At 46.9% G+C, this 15,205-nt stretch overlaps 1 long non-coding RNA gene across 1 annotated transcript; it reads left to right on the forward strand.

Annotated features, from left to right (window-relative positions):
- Nucleotides 1-211: 211 nt before the first annotated feature.
- Nucleotides 212-14,674, forward strand: LOC129209437 (uncharacterized). Its single transcript, XR_008578076.1, has 3 exons — nucleotides 212-349; nucleotides 1,831-1,951; nucleotides 14,567-14,674. It is a non-coding gene; the product is annotated as an uncharacterized LOC129209437 (long non-coding RNA).
- Nucleotides 14,675-15,205: the final 531 nt, after the last annotated feature.

The raw sequence follows: 15,205 nt of genomic DNA on the forward strand, positions 1-15,205 counted from the left end.
TCTGGCCCTGGCTGTGGCCCTGGCTCTGGTCCTGGTCCTGGCCCTGGTCCTGGCCCATCTCTCACCCATTTCTCCTCAGGCTGCTTGGTCTCTGCCCCCTCCAGCCCCACCCCAGCTGGCTGTGACTGACAGGCCTCCTCCAACTCTGCTGATTGGCTCAGCTGTGGCCAATGGGGTGGCTGGTACTGGGCGGGCAGAGGCAGCCCTGGCCTTTCCTCAGGGAGGTGCCGTGTGCCCCTTGCTCCTGTGTACCACAGCTGTTCCTCCACCAGCCGGGACACTGGGCCTGCAGAGGGATGGCCTTTGAGAAGGGCCATTTCACCTGGAGCTGTTCTCTCAGCAGAGCAAGGTGTGTGCACAGCTCTGCCATCCCTAAGTGCTCTCATAAGGTCTGGGCCTTCTCAGGGAGGGGGAGGGCAGGGAAGGGCAGGGCAGGGCAGGGAAGGGGAGAGGAGGACGGAAGGGGAAGGGAGGACGAAGGGGAAGGAACAGGACAGGACAGGAGGGGAGCTTCCCTGGATTTGCTCTGGATCCGCAATCCTGCCAAAAGTGCAGGTCTGCGTGTGCTGTCAGCCACAGCCCTGGGCAGGTGGAGCTGCATGATGGGAGCAGCTCGCATCAGCCAGGCCAGCACCTGGCAGGAGACGGGACCCCGCTCCCGGTCACACCGCCTGTGCTGAGCCCAGCACCCAGGGCCTTCCTCAGGCCTTGCCTTCCCCCAGGTGATGAGGAGGAGAGATGCCCTGTCCTGGCATGGACCAGGGCATTCTCTTGTGGCCAGAAGGAAGAACAGAGCCCTCATCACTCATCCCGTGGGGGTTTACCAGTGTCCTTTGCTTCTGTCCCTGGGGCTCCCCAGTGCTGGCAGGCTCCACAAGGCTTCAGGACCAAGCAAATGCCAGGGTGCCAGGGGCTCCTGGGTCTTAGTGGAGCTGTGGGTATCTCCAAAGCCAAGGTGCAGCTTTGCTTCTGCAAATGCAGTTGTTTGCTGCCCCCTTAGTGGTCAAAAGCGTTTCTCTTCATAGCACATAGACTGGACAGAAGCCACTTCCCTGTTAGCCTGGGAGGACTTCAGGGAAATGAAGAAGTCACAGCATACACATGGGTATGAGGAAAGTGAAAAGGAGCCATGTCAGGCTTTTGCTGCTGTTTCAGATCTGAACTCTGATATATGTGTGCATCCCAGCACCAAAGTCAGGGTTGTTTCCCTCCAAGCTGCACAGCTTTTTGCTGGGGAAAGTGAGTTAGGCTGAGCTGGCCTTCAGAATAGCTTGGTTCATTTTTTTTTTTAAATTGTGTGCCTATTCTTTCCCTTTTTTCCACCACTCCCTTTCTCCCTTTCTCCCTTTCTCCCTTTCTCCCTTTCTCCCTTTCTCCCTTTCTCCCTTTCTCCCTTTCTCCCTTTCTCCCTTTCTCCCTTTCTCCCTTTCTCCCTTTCTCCCTTTCTCCCTTTCTCCCTTTCTCCCTTTCTTTCTCCACCTGCCTCCCCCCCCACCCTGCCAGTTCCATCCTCTTTCAAAGGTAATTATGATCTGACTTTCTGGACAGACCATCCAGAAAGTAGCCATAGGATATAAGTGTAGGCTGGTGTAGACCTCCAGAGCTGTAGGCTGAGCTTTCCTACCTTTGAAGGCTAGATAGATATGGGCTATGGGTAGAGTTACTGTTTACCAGTTATTATTTCTTTTGGGGTCCTGTGACAGTGATGGTAAAGTCATCAGCCTGCAGCAGTTAAAACTACTGCTGAAAGAGTTTTAATGGCGGATGCTCTTCTGTGTGTTCATTTTCAATAGTCATTTCATTGAGCTAGAATTATTTCTATGCGATTAGGTGATGGGGATCTTCTTGCATTGGTCTTCTGTTTCTGGAGCGCATCCTGACAGCCTTTGTCATCCAGAGCTTTCCTGTCTGTTCCCAAGAGGAGTGATAGCCACAACATGGAACGACTCCTGTGAGTAACAGCTTCACCAGTAGGCTTGGATTTAGTGAATCCTCATGGACGAACGGATGTAGCATGCACTCCATCCAATAACTGTGATGTGCTGACACTCTAGAGTGAATTTGGAGGTGTTTCCTCCTCCTCCTATTCCTCTTTCCTGTTCTTCCTACTTTTCCTCCTCCGGTTCTTCATCCTCCTCCTCCTCCTGTTCTTCCTCCTCCTCCTACTCCTGTTCTTCCTCATGCTCTTCCTCCTCCTCTCCTCCCTCCTCCTTTTTCTCCTCCTCCTGCTGCAGTTTGTCCTCTGCCTCCTGTTCTTCCATCTCCTGTTCTTCCTCTTCCTCCTCCTGTTCTTGTTCCTCCTCAACCTCCTCCTCCTTTCCTTTCTCCTCCTTTATTTCTTCCTCCTTGTTTTTTTCTTTATTCTCCTCCTCCTTATCCTGTTCTTCTTCCACCTCCTCTTCTTTCCTCTCTTCCTCATATTCTTCATCCTCCTGTTCTTCCAGTTCTTCCTCTTCTTCCTCCTCTTCCTGTTCTTCCTCCTCCCCCTTCTTCTTCTCTTTCTCTTTGTTTGTCCTCCTGCTCTTCTTCCTCCTCCTGTTTCTCCCCCTATTCATTCTCTTCCTCCATTTCTTTCTCATCTTCCTCCTGTTCTTGTTCCTCCTTTTCTTGTCCTTCCTTCTTTTCCTTTTTATGTTCCTCCTTGTACTCCTCCTCTTCCTGCCCTTGTTCTTCCTGATCGTCTTGTTCTTTCTCATGTTCTTCATACTGTTCTTCCTACGGTTCTTCCTCCTCCTCCTGTTCTTTGTCCTCCTTTTTGTCTTCATCCAGTTGCTCGTCCACCTGTTCTTCCTCCTCCTCCTCCTCATACACCTCTGCATGTTCATCCTCCTCCTGTTCTTCTTGTTCTTCACAGTCCTCCTTATACCCCTCCTTCTCCTCCTCCTATTTCCTTCATTTTTTTGTCCTATTCTTCCTGTTACTCAGTTATTCTGTTTACCCTCCTGTTCTTTATCCTCATCCTCCTGTTCCTTCTGTTCTTTTTCCACCTTCTCCTCTTCTACTTCCTCCTCTTCCTTCTGCTTCCTTCTCCTCCCCCTCCTGTTCTTCACCCCCTTTCTCCTCCTCTTCATCTTCTCCTACCTCAAATTTTTCTTTCTCCTTCTCATCATCCTGTTCTTCCTCCTGTTCTTCTTCTCCTCCTTTTCTTCTTAATTTTCTTCCTTTTATTGCTGCTCTTCCTCTTCCTCTTTCTCTTCCCCCTCACCCTCCTGTCCCTCCTTCTTTTTTTTTTCCTTCTCCTACACTTCTCCTCTTCCTCTTCTTATTCCTGTTGCTTTTCCTATTTCTTCTCCTGTTCCTCCTCCACCTCCTCTTCTTCCTCCTCTTGCTGTGGTGGGTTGACCCTGGCTGGGGGCCAGGTGCCCACCAGAGCCGCTCTCTCACTCCCCTCCTTCACTAGACAGGGGAGGAAAAGTATACCGAAAAGCTTATGGGTCGAGATAAGGACAGGAAGAGATCACTCACTAATTGTCGTCACGAGCAAAACAGACTGAACTTAGAGAGGGAATTCATCTACTTTATTACTAAGCAAAACAGGGTAGAGGAATGAGAAATAAAATCAACTCTTAAAACACCTCCCCCCACCCCTCCCATCTTCCCGGGCTCGACTTCACTCCTGGCTTCAACCTCTGCCCCCCTCAGCGGCACAGGGGGACGGGGAATGGGGGTTACGGTCAGTTCATCTCACGGTGTTTCTGCCGCTTCTTCATCCTCAGTGGGAGGACTCCTCTCATCGTTCCCCTGCTCCAACATGGAGTCTCTCCCACGGTCTACAGTCCTTCACGAACTGCTCCAGCATGGTCTCTTCCATGGGGTGCAGACCTTCAGGAGCAAACTGCTCCAGCGTGGATCCCCCACGGGGTCACAAGTCCTGCCAGCAAACCTGCTCTGGCGTGGGTTCCTCTCTCCACGGGTCCACAGGTCCTGCCAGGAGCTTGCTCCAGCGTGGGCTTCCCACGGGCCACAGCCTCCTTCAGGTGCCTCCACCTGCTCCAGCGTGGGGTTGTCCGCAGGCTGCAGGTGGAATCTCTACACCCCCTCATCCTTCCTCCATGGGCTGCAGGGGGACAGCCTGCTTCACCATGGTCTTCACCACAGGCTGCAGGGGGAGCTCTGCTCTGGCACCTGGAGCACCTCCTCCCCCTCCATCTGCACTGACCTTGGTTTCTGCAGAGTTTCTTACATCTTCTCACTCCTCTCTCCGGCTGCAAAAGCTCTCTCTAACTGTTTTTTTTCCTTCTTAAATATGTTACCACAGAGGTGCTGATTGGCTTGGCCTTGGCCAGCGGCGGGTCTGTCTTGGAGCCGGCTGGCATTGGCTCTATCAGACACAGGGGGAGCTTCTAGCAGCTTCTCACAGAAGCCACCCCTGTAGCCCCGCCCCGCTGCCAAAACCTTGCCACGCAAACCCAACGCCGTTGCTCATTTCCCGTCTTTCTCCTCCTCGTGCTGTTCCTTTTCATCTTCGTCCTCTTTTTTCCTCCTCCTTATCCTCACCTTCCTTCTTGTGTTCCTCCTTCTCCTCCTCCTTCACCTTTTCCTCCATCTTCTCCTCATCCATTTCCTTTTGTTTCTCCTCACATTTCTCTTGCACTTACTCCTGGCCAACTGAGTCCTTCCCATGGGTTACAGTTCTTCATGAATTGCTCCAGCGTGGCTGTCTTCCACGGGATGCAGTCCTAGGGGAACAAACTACTCCAGTGTGGGTCCCCCACAGAGTCACAAGTCCTGACAGAAAACCTCCTCCAGTGTGGGCTCCTGTCTCCACAGGTCCTGCCAGGAGCCTGCTCCAGCGCAGGCTTCCCACAGGGTCACGGCCTTCTTCGGGTGCATCCACCTGCTCTGGCGTGGGGTCCTCCACGGGCTGCAGGTGGATATCTGCTCCACTATCATCCTCCATGGGCTGCAGGGGGACAGCCTGCCTCACCATGGTCTTCTCCATGGGCTGCAAGGAATCTCTGCTCTGGTGCCTGGAGCACCTCCTCCCCCTCCTTCTTCACTGACCTTGATGTCTGCAGAGTTGTTCCTCCTACGTGTTCTTGCTCCTCTCTCTGGCTGCAGTTGCTCTTGGGGTTTTTTTCTCCTTCTTAAATACAAATATTTTATCCCAGATGCACTACCACTTCGATCTTGGCCAGCGGCGTGTCCATGTGGAGCATGGAGCATGTCCATCTGTCGGACATAGGAGAAGCTTCTAGCAGCTTCTCACAGAAGCCACCCCTGTAGCCTCCCGCTACCAAAACCTTGCCACACAAACCCAATACAAATGCAGTACATACTCTATATACAATACAGTACTAAACAAAACACAGTACAAACCAAAACATAATACAAACCAAAATCCCATCCAACACCTACCGTACAACACCTACCATACCATAATATACAAAATTCTACATGTACGGTACATCACCTAAAATACAACACAGCACAATACAATTTATAAAATACAATAAATAGCATACCGTACACTGCGTACCATAAATTAAATACAGACATTGTAAGCACAATACAATTCCATGTACACAATATATGCAATACATACGATAGAATAAAATATGATACATATGATACAGTATGACATGATATGTTATATAAGGTATAATACGATACATAGGATACAATACAATACATATAATACCATACAACACATACCATACAATCCATTCCTGCGGTAAAAGGAACTAACAGGGAAACACCAGTAAGGTACATCAAAGGAATTCCAACCACTCCAGCCAGCCAGTCAGCCTCATTGGGGGCCCAGCTGAAATGCCTCTATGGAAACACACATAGCATGGAGAACAAACGAGAAGTTAGAGACGTGCGCACACCTGCAGGGCTGTGATCTTACTGGCATCACAGAGATGTGGTGGGATGGCTCCTATGACTGGAGTCTTGGAATGGAAGGATACAGGCTCTTTAGGAAGGACAGGCAGGGTAGATGAGGAGGCTCTCTATGTCAATGACTAGCTGGAGTGCGTGGAGCTCCATCTGGGGATGGATGAGGAGCTGACCAAAAGCTTATGGATCAGGATTAGGGGAGCAGAGGGACAGGGAACATTATAGTGGGGGTCTGCTACAGGCCACCTGACCAAGGGGACTGAGCAGATGAGGCCATCTATAGGTGGATAGGAGTAGCCTCACATTCACAAGCCCTGGTCCTCATGGGAGACTTCAGCCACCCTGATATCTGTTGGAGGGGAAACACAGTAGGCCACAAGCAATCCAGGAAGTTCCAGGAATGCATTGATGATAACTCACTCCTCCAATTGATAGAGGAGCCAATGAGGAAGGTGCCATGCTGGAACTTGTTCTCACCAACAAGGAGGGGCTGGTAGGGGATGTGAAGCTCAAGGGCAGCCTTGGCTGCAGTGACCATGAAACAGTGGAGTTCAAGATCCTCGGGGCAGTGAGGAGGGCACACAGCAAGCTCACTACCCTGGACTTCAGGAGAGCAGACTTTGGCCTCTTCAGGGACCTGTTTGGTAGCCTACCATGAGACAAAGTCCTGGAGGGAAGAGGGGCCCAAGACAGCTGGCTAATATTTAAGGGTCACCTCCAAGCTCAGGAGCGATGCATGCCAACAAAGAAAAAGTCAGGCAAAAACGCCCGGAGGGCTGCATGGATGAACAAGGAGTTCCTGGGCAAACTCGGTCACGACAAGGAAGCCTACAGCGGGTGGAAGCAAGGGCAGGTAGTCTGGGAGGAGTACAGAGAAACTGTCTGAGCAGCCAGGGATCAGGTTAGGAAAGCTAAAGCCCTGATAGAATTAAATCTGGCCAGGGACGTCAGGCGCAGCAAGAAAAGTTTCTGTAGGTACATCAGTGATGAAAGAAAGACAAGGGAAAACGTGAGCCCCCTCTGGAATGAAATGGGAGACCTGGTTCCCGAGCATATGGAGAAGGCCAAGGTACTCAACAACTTTTTTTCCTCAGTCTTCACCAGCAAGAGCTCCAGCCACACTGCCCAAGTCACAGAAAGCAAAGGCGGGGACTGGGAGAATGAAGAATTGCCCACGGTAGAAGAAGATCAGCTCTAAGAATATCTAAAAAACCTGCAGGTGCACAAGTCTATGGGATCCGATGAGATACATACGCGGGTCCTGAGGGAACTGGCAGATGAAGTGGCTAAGCCATTTCTCATCATATATGAGAAGCCCTGGCAGTCTGGTTCCCACAGACTGGAAAAGGGGAAACATAACCACATTTTTAAAAAGGGACACAAGGAAGACCCAGGGAACTACAGACTGGTCAGTCTCACCTCTGTGCCTGGCAAGATCATGGAGCACATCCTCCTGGAGACTGTGCTCAGGCACATGGTAAATAAGGAGGTGATTGGTGACAGCCAACAGGGCTTCACTAGGGGCAAATCGTGCCTGACAAATTTGGTGACGTTCTATGATGGGGTTACAGCATTGGTGGGTAAGGGAAGAATGACTGATGCCATCTACCTGGACTTGTGCAAGGCATTTGACACTGTCCCAAACGACATCCTTATCTCTAAATTGGAGAGACATGGATTCGATGGATGGACTACTCGGTGGATAAGGAATTGGCCAGATTGTCGTACTCAAAGAGTTGCAGTCAATGGCTCAATGTCCAAGTGGAGACCAGTGATGAGTGGCGTTCCACAGGGGTCGGTATTGGGACTGGCACTGTTTAACATCTTTGTCGGCAACATGGACAGTGGGATCGAGTGCACCCTCAGCAAGTCTGCTGACGACACGAAGCTGTGTGGTGTGGTCGACATGCTGGAGGGAAGGGATGCCATCCAGAGGGACCTTGACAGGCTTGAGAGATGGGCCCATACGAACCACCTTCAACAAGGCCAAGTGTAAGGCCCTGCACATGATGGGTTGGGGCAATCCCAAGCACTACAGGCTGGTCGGAGAATGGATTGAGAGCAGTACCTACGAAACGATACACACAATGCAATACATGCAACACAAAAACGTACAATGCAATGCAATACCCTACCATACCTGCCATACCCCCAATACCTACATAACCTACAATACAATACATACCATACAATACATACTGTACAATACATACCACACGATGCACTACTACTAGACATAGAATACACTCCATACCATATATTACAAAAGAAAGTACCATAAGAACAAAATACAATAGAATACATACAAGACAATAAATACCATACCACACAATAGAACAAAACACATACGATACAAACAAGACAATGCAAGATGAATTATAATACATACAATACCTACAACACAGAACACACCACCACACATTACATACAACACGATACACAGTACAGAACACATACCATACCATACAGTACATACAAGTTAATACAATACAATAAGAAATACAATACATACAATACTGTACGTTACAGAATAGAATACCATACAATAATGCATACAATACAAAATACAACAAAACAAAATACAAGCAATACAATACAAACAACAATACAACAGAATGCAGATGATACAATAAATACCACACAATAAAACACAACACATACAATACATACCATACTGTAGCATACAAAAAACCCCTAAACATACAATGCAGTACAAAAAATATAAAATACATTACATACAATACAGTACATATCATATTACGCAGTACGTACAATACCATACTGTATAATACCATACTATGCATACCACAGCATACAACACATAGCATACCATAGAATACAATATGTAGCATACAATGCACTACGTACAATACAGTATGTACAATGCATACCATCCCATAGAATACAACAGAAAATACATTACATGCAATACACTGCAATACATACAATACAATGCAAACTGTAATGCAACTCCTACGATACCAAGTACAATACCATACCATACATACCTGTGACAGATGCCCTCTTCCTGTTCGACCTAACTGAACTTTGGTCCAGGCGGATACATACAATACAATAAATACCATACTACACAAACAATACAAAGTACTGTGCAAAATACAATACATTCAATGCAATACAACACAATGCAACGCAATACATACGATACAATAAAAAATACAATATATACAATACAGCCTGTAGCCCTCCATCCCAGAACTCCTGTTGTGGGACTCATTCCGCTAAGTCTCGCTAATACCAATGAATACACAAGTGAATACAATACCTATTGTTTATACTCTTGTACAAAATAGTGTACAATACTACAGTGCAATACAAGCCGTACAATACCGGCCATGCCACATATAAAATGCAATACAAAATACAATACAATACAAAATACATTACAACAGAAAAATACATTACAAAATACATTACAAAGTACATTACAAAATACATGAAAATACATGCAATACAATAAATACCATGCATTACAATACATAAAATACAATGCAAAATAAAAACAATACAAAATAGGATACAAAAGAGAAAATAAGATGCACACTACCATACACTACATACACTATGTACAATACATACGATACAAAATACAATAGAAAACACAATACAGAATTCAATAAAATACAAAATACAGTACATACAAGACATTGCATACAATACAATAAACACAATATCTTAGAATGCATACCATACACTACAAAATACACCACAATACATACTATACAACACAATGCATACAATACATACATTACAGTAAATACTGTAGCATGACATACAATACGTGCAATACGACACAACAGAACACAACATAAACACCCTAACACATACAATACAATGCAATAGCAAATACAACGCAATACAAAATACAATACCTACAACACAATATACACAAGACAATCTACACCACACAATACCGTATCATACAATACCACACAGTAGACAATACACAGCACACAATAAACAAGGCAATATATACACAACATACAGTACATACAATACCTACATACAGTACAGTATATACAATACATGTCATACCATAGAAAAAATAGAATACAATGCATACAATACACATTGTAAAATACAATACACACCATACCATACATACCATTGCAATACATTAAAGAAAACACATAAAATAGAATGCAATACGTAAAATGCCATGTATAAAATACAAAATACAGTATAATACAAAATACATTAGATTACAATACCATATCGTGTAACACCATACCATACATTAAACACCATACAATACAAAGTACAGTATATAAAATACAATAAAAACCATACCATATGATACAATACTTACAAAAAATAAACACCATACTATGCAAGACAATATATACAATTAAAAAATGCCATACCATAGAATGCAAAATAGCAGGCAGTAGGAGAAACTACCAGGATGAAGTGGAAGCCTTGGTCCATTCCCAGAGCTATGACATCATTGCTGTCAGCGAGACCTGGTGGCACAAGTGTCATGCCGGGAGTCCTGAGATGGAGGGCTACAGGCTGTCCAGGAAGGACAGGTGGGGCAGATGAGGTGGAGGTGTTACACTGTATATACGGGAGAGGTTTGACTGCACAGCCCTCACAGTCAGAGATGATGTGATTGAGAGCCTCTGGGGCAGGATTAGGGGGATGGGAAACAAAGGAGATGTTGTAGTGAGTGTCTACTACTTATCACTCAGCCAGGATGTAAGCACTGATGAGTTATTCTGTAGGCAATTAGGAGAAATTTCTGGACTGGTAGCCATTGTCCTTATGGGAGATTTCAACTTCCCAGACATCAACTGGGAATATGATACTGCCGTGACGAGCGGGTCTGGGAAATTCCTGAAGATTATAGGAAATAACTCCTTGTCACAGGTACGCAGGGAACCAACTAGGAAAGATGCCCTACTGGAGTTGCTGTTTGTGAATAGAGAAGGACTTGTGGGGAATGTGATGGTAGGTGGCTGTCTTGGCCACAGTGATCATGAAAGTACTGAGTTTAAAATTGCCAGTGTAATGAGAAAAAAGGACAGCATAGTTTCTACCCTGGACTTCAGGAGAGCAAAGTTTAAGCTATTCAGTAGAGTACCCTGGGATTCTGCCGTTGAGGGATCAGGAGTTCATGAGTGCTGGTCAGTCTTTAAGAAGCACCTTTTAGAAGCGCAGGAGCAGGCAATTTATGCAGGGAGAAGACACGAAAAGCCAAAGCTCAATTAGAGTTGAAACTGGCTAGTGTTGGTTTTAGATGACAAGAAGAGCGGGTTTTTTTAATATGTTAATAGCAAGAGGAGGTCTAAAGAAAACATTGAACCAATTCTTCTTGAAGATGGTCATCTGACTAATAGGGATGAAAGAAAAAGCAGAGGCATTCAGTGCATTTTTTTCAAAGACTCATAGAACCATACTATCATAGAATCATAGAATACCAGGTTGGAAGGCGACCTCAAGGATCATCTGGTCCAACCTTTCTTAGCACAAGCTCCATATAAACAAAAGCACCATGTAGACAAGATGGCCCAGCACCCTGTCCAGCAGAATCTTAAAAGTGTCTGATGTTGAGGAATCCACCGCTTCCCTGTGGAGATTATTCCAATGGCTGATTGTTCTCACTGTGAACATTTTCCTCTAGAGTCCAATAGGAGTCTCCCCAGGAGCAACTTGCACCCGTTACCCCTGGTCTTTTTCATGTGACTTCTTGTAAAAAGGGAGTCTCCATCTTCTTTGCAGCCACCCTTTAAGTACTGGAGCATGGTGATGAGGTCACCCCTAAGCCTTCTATTCTCAAGGCTGAACAAACCCAATTCTCTCAGCTTTTCCTCATATGGCAGGCTTCCCAGTCCTTTGATCATCCTGGCGGCCCTCCCCTCAGGACCCTCTTCAGCCTGTCCACATCTTTTTTGTATAGTGGGGATGAAAACTGAACACAGTATTCCAGGCGTGGCCTGACAAGTGCTGAATAGAGAAGGATAATGACTTCTTTGTCTCCGCTGGTGATGCCCTTGTTGAACCTGTTGGCTTTATTTGCTTCTGCAGCACACATATTGAGCTTGCTGTCCGCCAGGACCCCCAGGTTCCTCTCCACAGAGCTGCTCTCCAGCCAGGTGGTTCCTAGTCTGCGCTCCTGGATTATGTTTTCCCAGGTGCAAAACCTTACGCTTGTCCTTGTTGAACTTCAAAAGGTTCTTCTTAGCCCACTCTTCCAGCCTATGTAGGTCTTCCTGCAGGGTGGCTCTCCCTTCCAAAGTGTCTACTTCCCCACTCAGTTTGGTATCATCTGCAAACGTCATCAGGGTGCACTTGATCCCATCATCCAGCTTACTTATGAAGATACTAAACAGCGTTGGGCTGAGTATTGATCCCTGGGGGACCCCACTTGTGACAGGTTGCCAGTTCAAAAAAGAGCTATTTACCACCACTCTCTGGGTGCAGCCTGTCAGCTAGTTCCCCACCACTTGTCTAGACCATAATGCATCAGTTTCTCTAGGAGGAGGCTGTGTGGAACTGAATCAAAAGCCTTGGAGAAATCCAGGTAGACAATGTCCACTGTTCGCCCCACATCAACTGAGCAGCTTGCTTTGTCATAGAAGGCAATCAGGTTTGTCAAGCACCAATTGCCCTTGGTGAATCCATGCTGGCTTTTCCCAATCACATGCTTCATTTGATTTGTGATAGCCCCCAGGAGGATTCGTTCCATTACCTTCACAGGGATTGAAGTAAGAGTGATGGGCCTACAGTTTCCTGGATCCTCCTTTAAGCTCCAGTTGCTCCTGTTTGTTCCCCAGGCTGGGTGCATTGGTATACGTACACTCGAGGTGGTTGGTCTTCTGGTTCACATCTTGGGCGGACTTAGCTAAGGAACAGTTGTCACCGCTCTGGTTTGCCAGTCTTATTCCCCAGTTGGTTGGAGTGGCGTGAGCATTGCCACTTTGGACCCCGCCCCCCGAGTCCTTCAGTTTAAAGCCTGCCTCACTAAGTTGGCCAGCCCACTGCCAAAGACTCCCTTGCCTCTTCTAGACAAGTGGATCCCATCCCACCGTAGCAGGCTATAGTGATCGAAGAATGTCCTGTTGCCGAGACCTTCACAACAGCATCAGCCATGAAGCCAGAAGTTGATTTGCATTGTATCTCTATTTCTGGCTGCACCCTTTCCTCTGCTGGTAAAATGGAAGAAAAGATAACTTGGGTCTGTGACAATTGCACGTAAGAGGTGGTGTCCGGTTACCTCTTATACAAACATTGCGGATGGAGATCCGCAAGGTTGGTATGAGAAGCAGCTGAAGGAGGGAGTCTTACGGCAGCAAGACAGCCCTGTTTTGGTTAGACAATGCGGAATAAACAGATGCTGGCTGACCCCCGGGAAAGGACAAAGCCAGGCCGCCAGTGAAGCGGAAGCACTAGGGCTCCGGGGAGTGCAGGAGGGACCAGCTCCCAGCAGCTCACCCTGCGGGCCCCGCTCCCCACATTGTCTGTGGGCATGGGGTGCTGGTTTCCTCCCAGCATTTTCTCCACCACCCCTTTGGACTCCACTACCCCCTCGGTCAGTGATCTGGAGGGTACATCCATACTGACCACATGGCCCGTGGACCGAGCTGCGGGATAGGGAAGCTCCTGATGTCGGATTCAAAGCAAGCCTCTTCCATCTGGTTTTGCTCCAGGTGGCTGTTTGGTTGACATTTCTTTTAAAAAGAAAATAGCACTGGGAATTCAGCTTGAGGACCTTGTTACAGCTCTTTTTTTGAATATTACTGTTCCTCGGACAGGATGACAGTTTTGGTTTCTGTTGATGTTATCTCAGGGAGGAGATAACTGTGGGAACCACTGCTGCTTTGCAATTCTGTGCAAAATAAGTCTGTCACATGAGAAGAAAGATTTGGAAGTCTTTTTTACTTCTTTCCAAATGATTTTGCACATTCAAGTAAAAGAAAATCATCTCGGTTATTGAGATTCAATTAACTTTTTTTTCCCTCTCCCTCAGGGCCATTTGGAAAATAGAGAAACGAATGGTATATGGGGACATGTGGGAGTTGAGAGGGTATGGATGTGAGATTTCAAGTAACTTGTCCATGGCAATAGTGAGAGATACTGTATTGTTCCATTGCATTTAGGGTATTCTGAAAATCAGTTGAGCAGTGGGTTTCCAGGTTATGTAAAAGGCACTTAAAGGATCATGGAAACACCACTGAGATCAGTTGGAGTCTTTTTCTGTTAGAGCAGTAGAACCCACCAGCCTTATTTTAGCACTTAGCCATTATCACATCGCATCAGTTTCCGTAGGGCTTTAGCACATTTTTTTCAGTCATGTCCTGTAGCACAGTTTGCTTTCCTGAACTAAGATGCCAGAGAAATTCCCTGTGTAATGCCTCTGCTGATATAGATAAGTAATATTAACACTGATTACAGAGATGAAATGAAGTATCAGTCTGTGTACCAAAGCTTTCAGAATGCAGTTTGTTTGAAGTGCTGCTTCAGAGAGCAGAGAGAAACATAATTTTTTGGTAAGACTTCCAAGTGTACAGTGTGTAAGGGCCATCCCTCCAACAGCCATGCCAACTTTTGTCAAGTTCAGCAAACAGAATTAATGATGAGTGGAAAATGTCATTGTTCCCCTGTCATTGTTGGTGCTATTTATTGTCTGCCTAGCTGTGCGTGTTGCTTCCGACCCTTGCTGGTGCTGTGACTGACTTTTTTTTTTTTTTTTCCTTCTTTCCAGTGGCGTACATGCCAATGCATCCCACCACGCAGAAGTCAGCAGTCTGCGGTGAGTCACGAATCCGCTTGTATGCAAAAATGAGCAACAGGCATAGTCATTATTTCTGCCCTGTGCTGTGAAGAAATGCTCACTTATACACCAAGCACTTTACTAAAGCTTTCGTTTTGGGAAGGTGTCGTGGTTTTACCCCAGCCGGCAGCTAAGCACCACGCAGCCGCTCACTCGCTCCCCCCCCCATCGGGATGGGGGAGAGAACTGGAAAAGTTAAAGTGAGAAAACTCGTGGGTTGAGATAAAGACATTTTAATAGGTAAAGCAAAAGCCACGCGCACAAGCAAAGCAAAGCAAGGAATTCATTCACCACTCCCCATGGGCAGGCAGGTGTTCAGCCATCTCCAGGAAAGCAGGGCTCTGTCACGCATAACGGTTACTTGGGAAGACAAACGCCATCACTCCGAACGCCGCCCCCCCCCCTTCTCTTCCCCCAAGCTCCTTATAAACAGAGCATGACGTCATATGGTATGGAATATCCCTTTGGTCAGTTTGGGTCACCTGTCCTGTCTGTGTCTCCTCCCAACTTCTTGTGCACCCCCAGCCATCCCGCTGGCAGGGCAGTGCAAGAAGCAGAAAAGGCCTTGGC

The sequence above is a fragment of the Grus americana genome, chromosome 8 (genome assembly GCF_028858705.1).
Source record: "Grus americana isolate bGruAme1 chromosome 8, bGruAme1.mat, whole genome shotgun sequence".
In the NCBI taxonomy this organism is placed as follows: Eukaryota; Metazoa; Chordata; class Aves; order Gruiformes; family Gruidae; genus Grus; species Grus americana.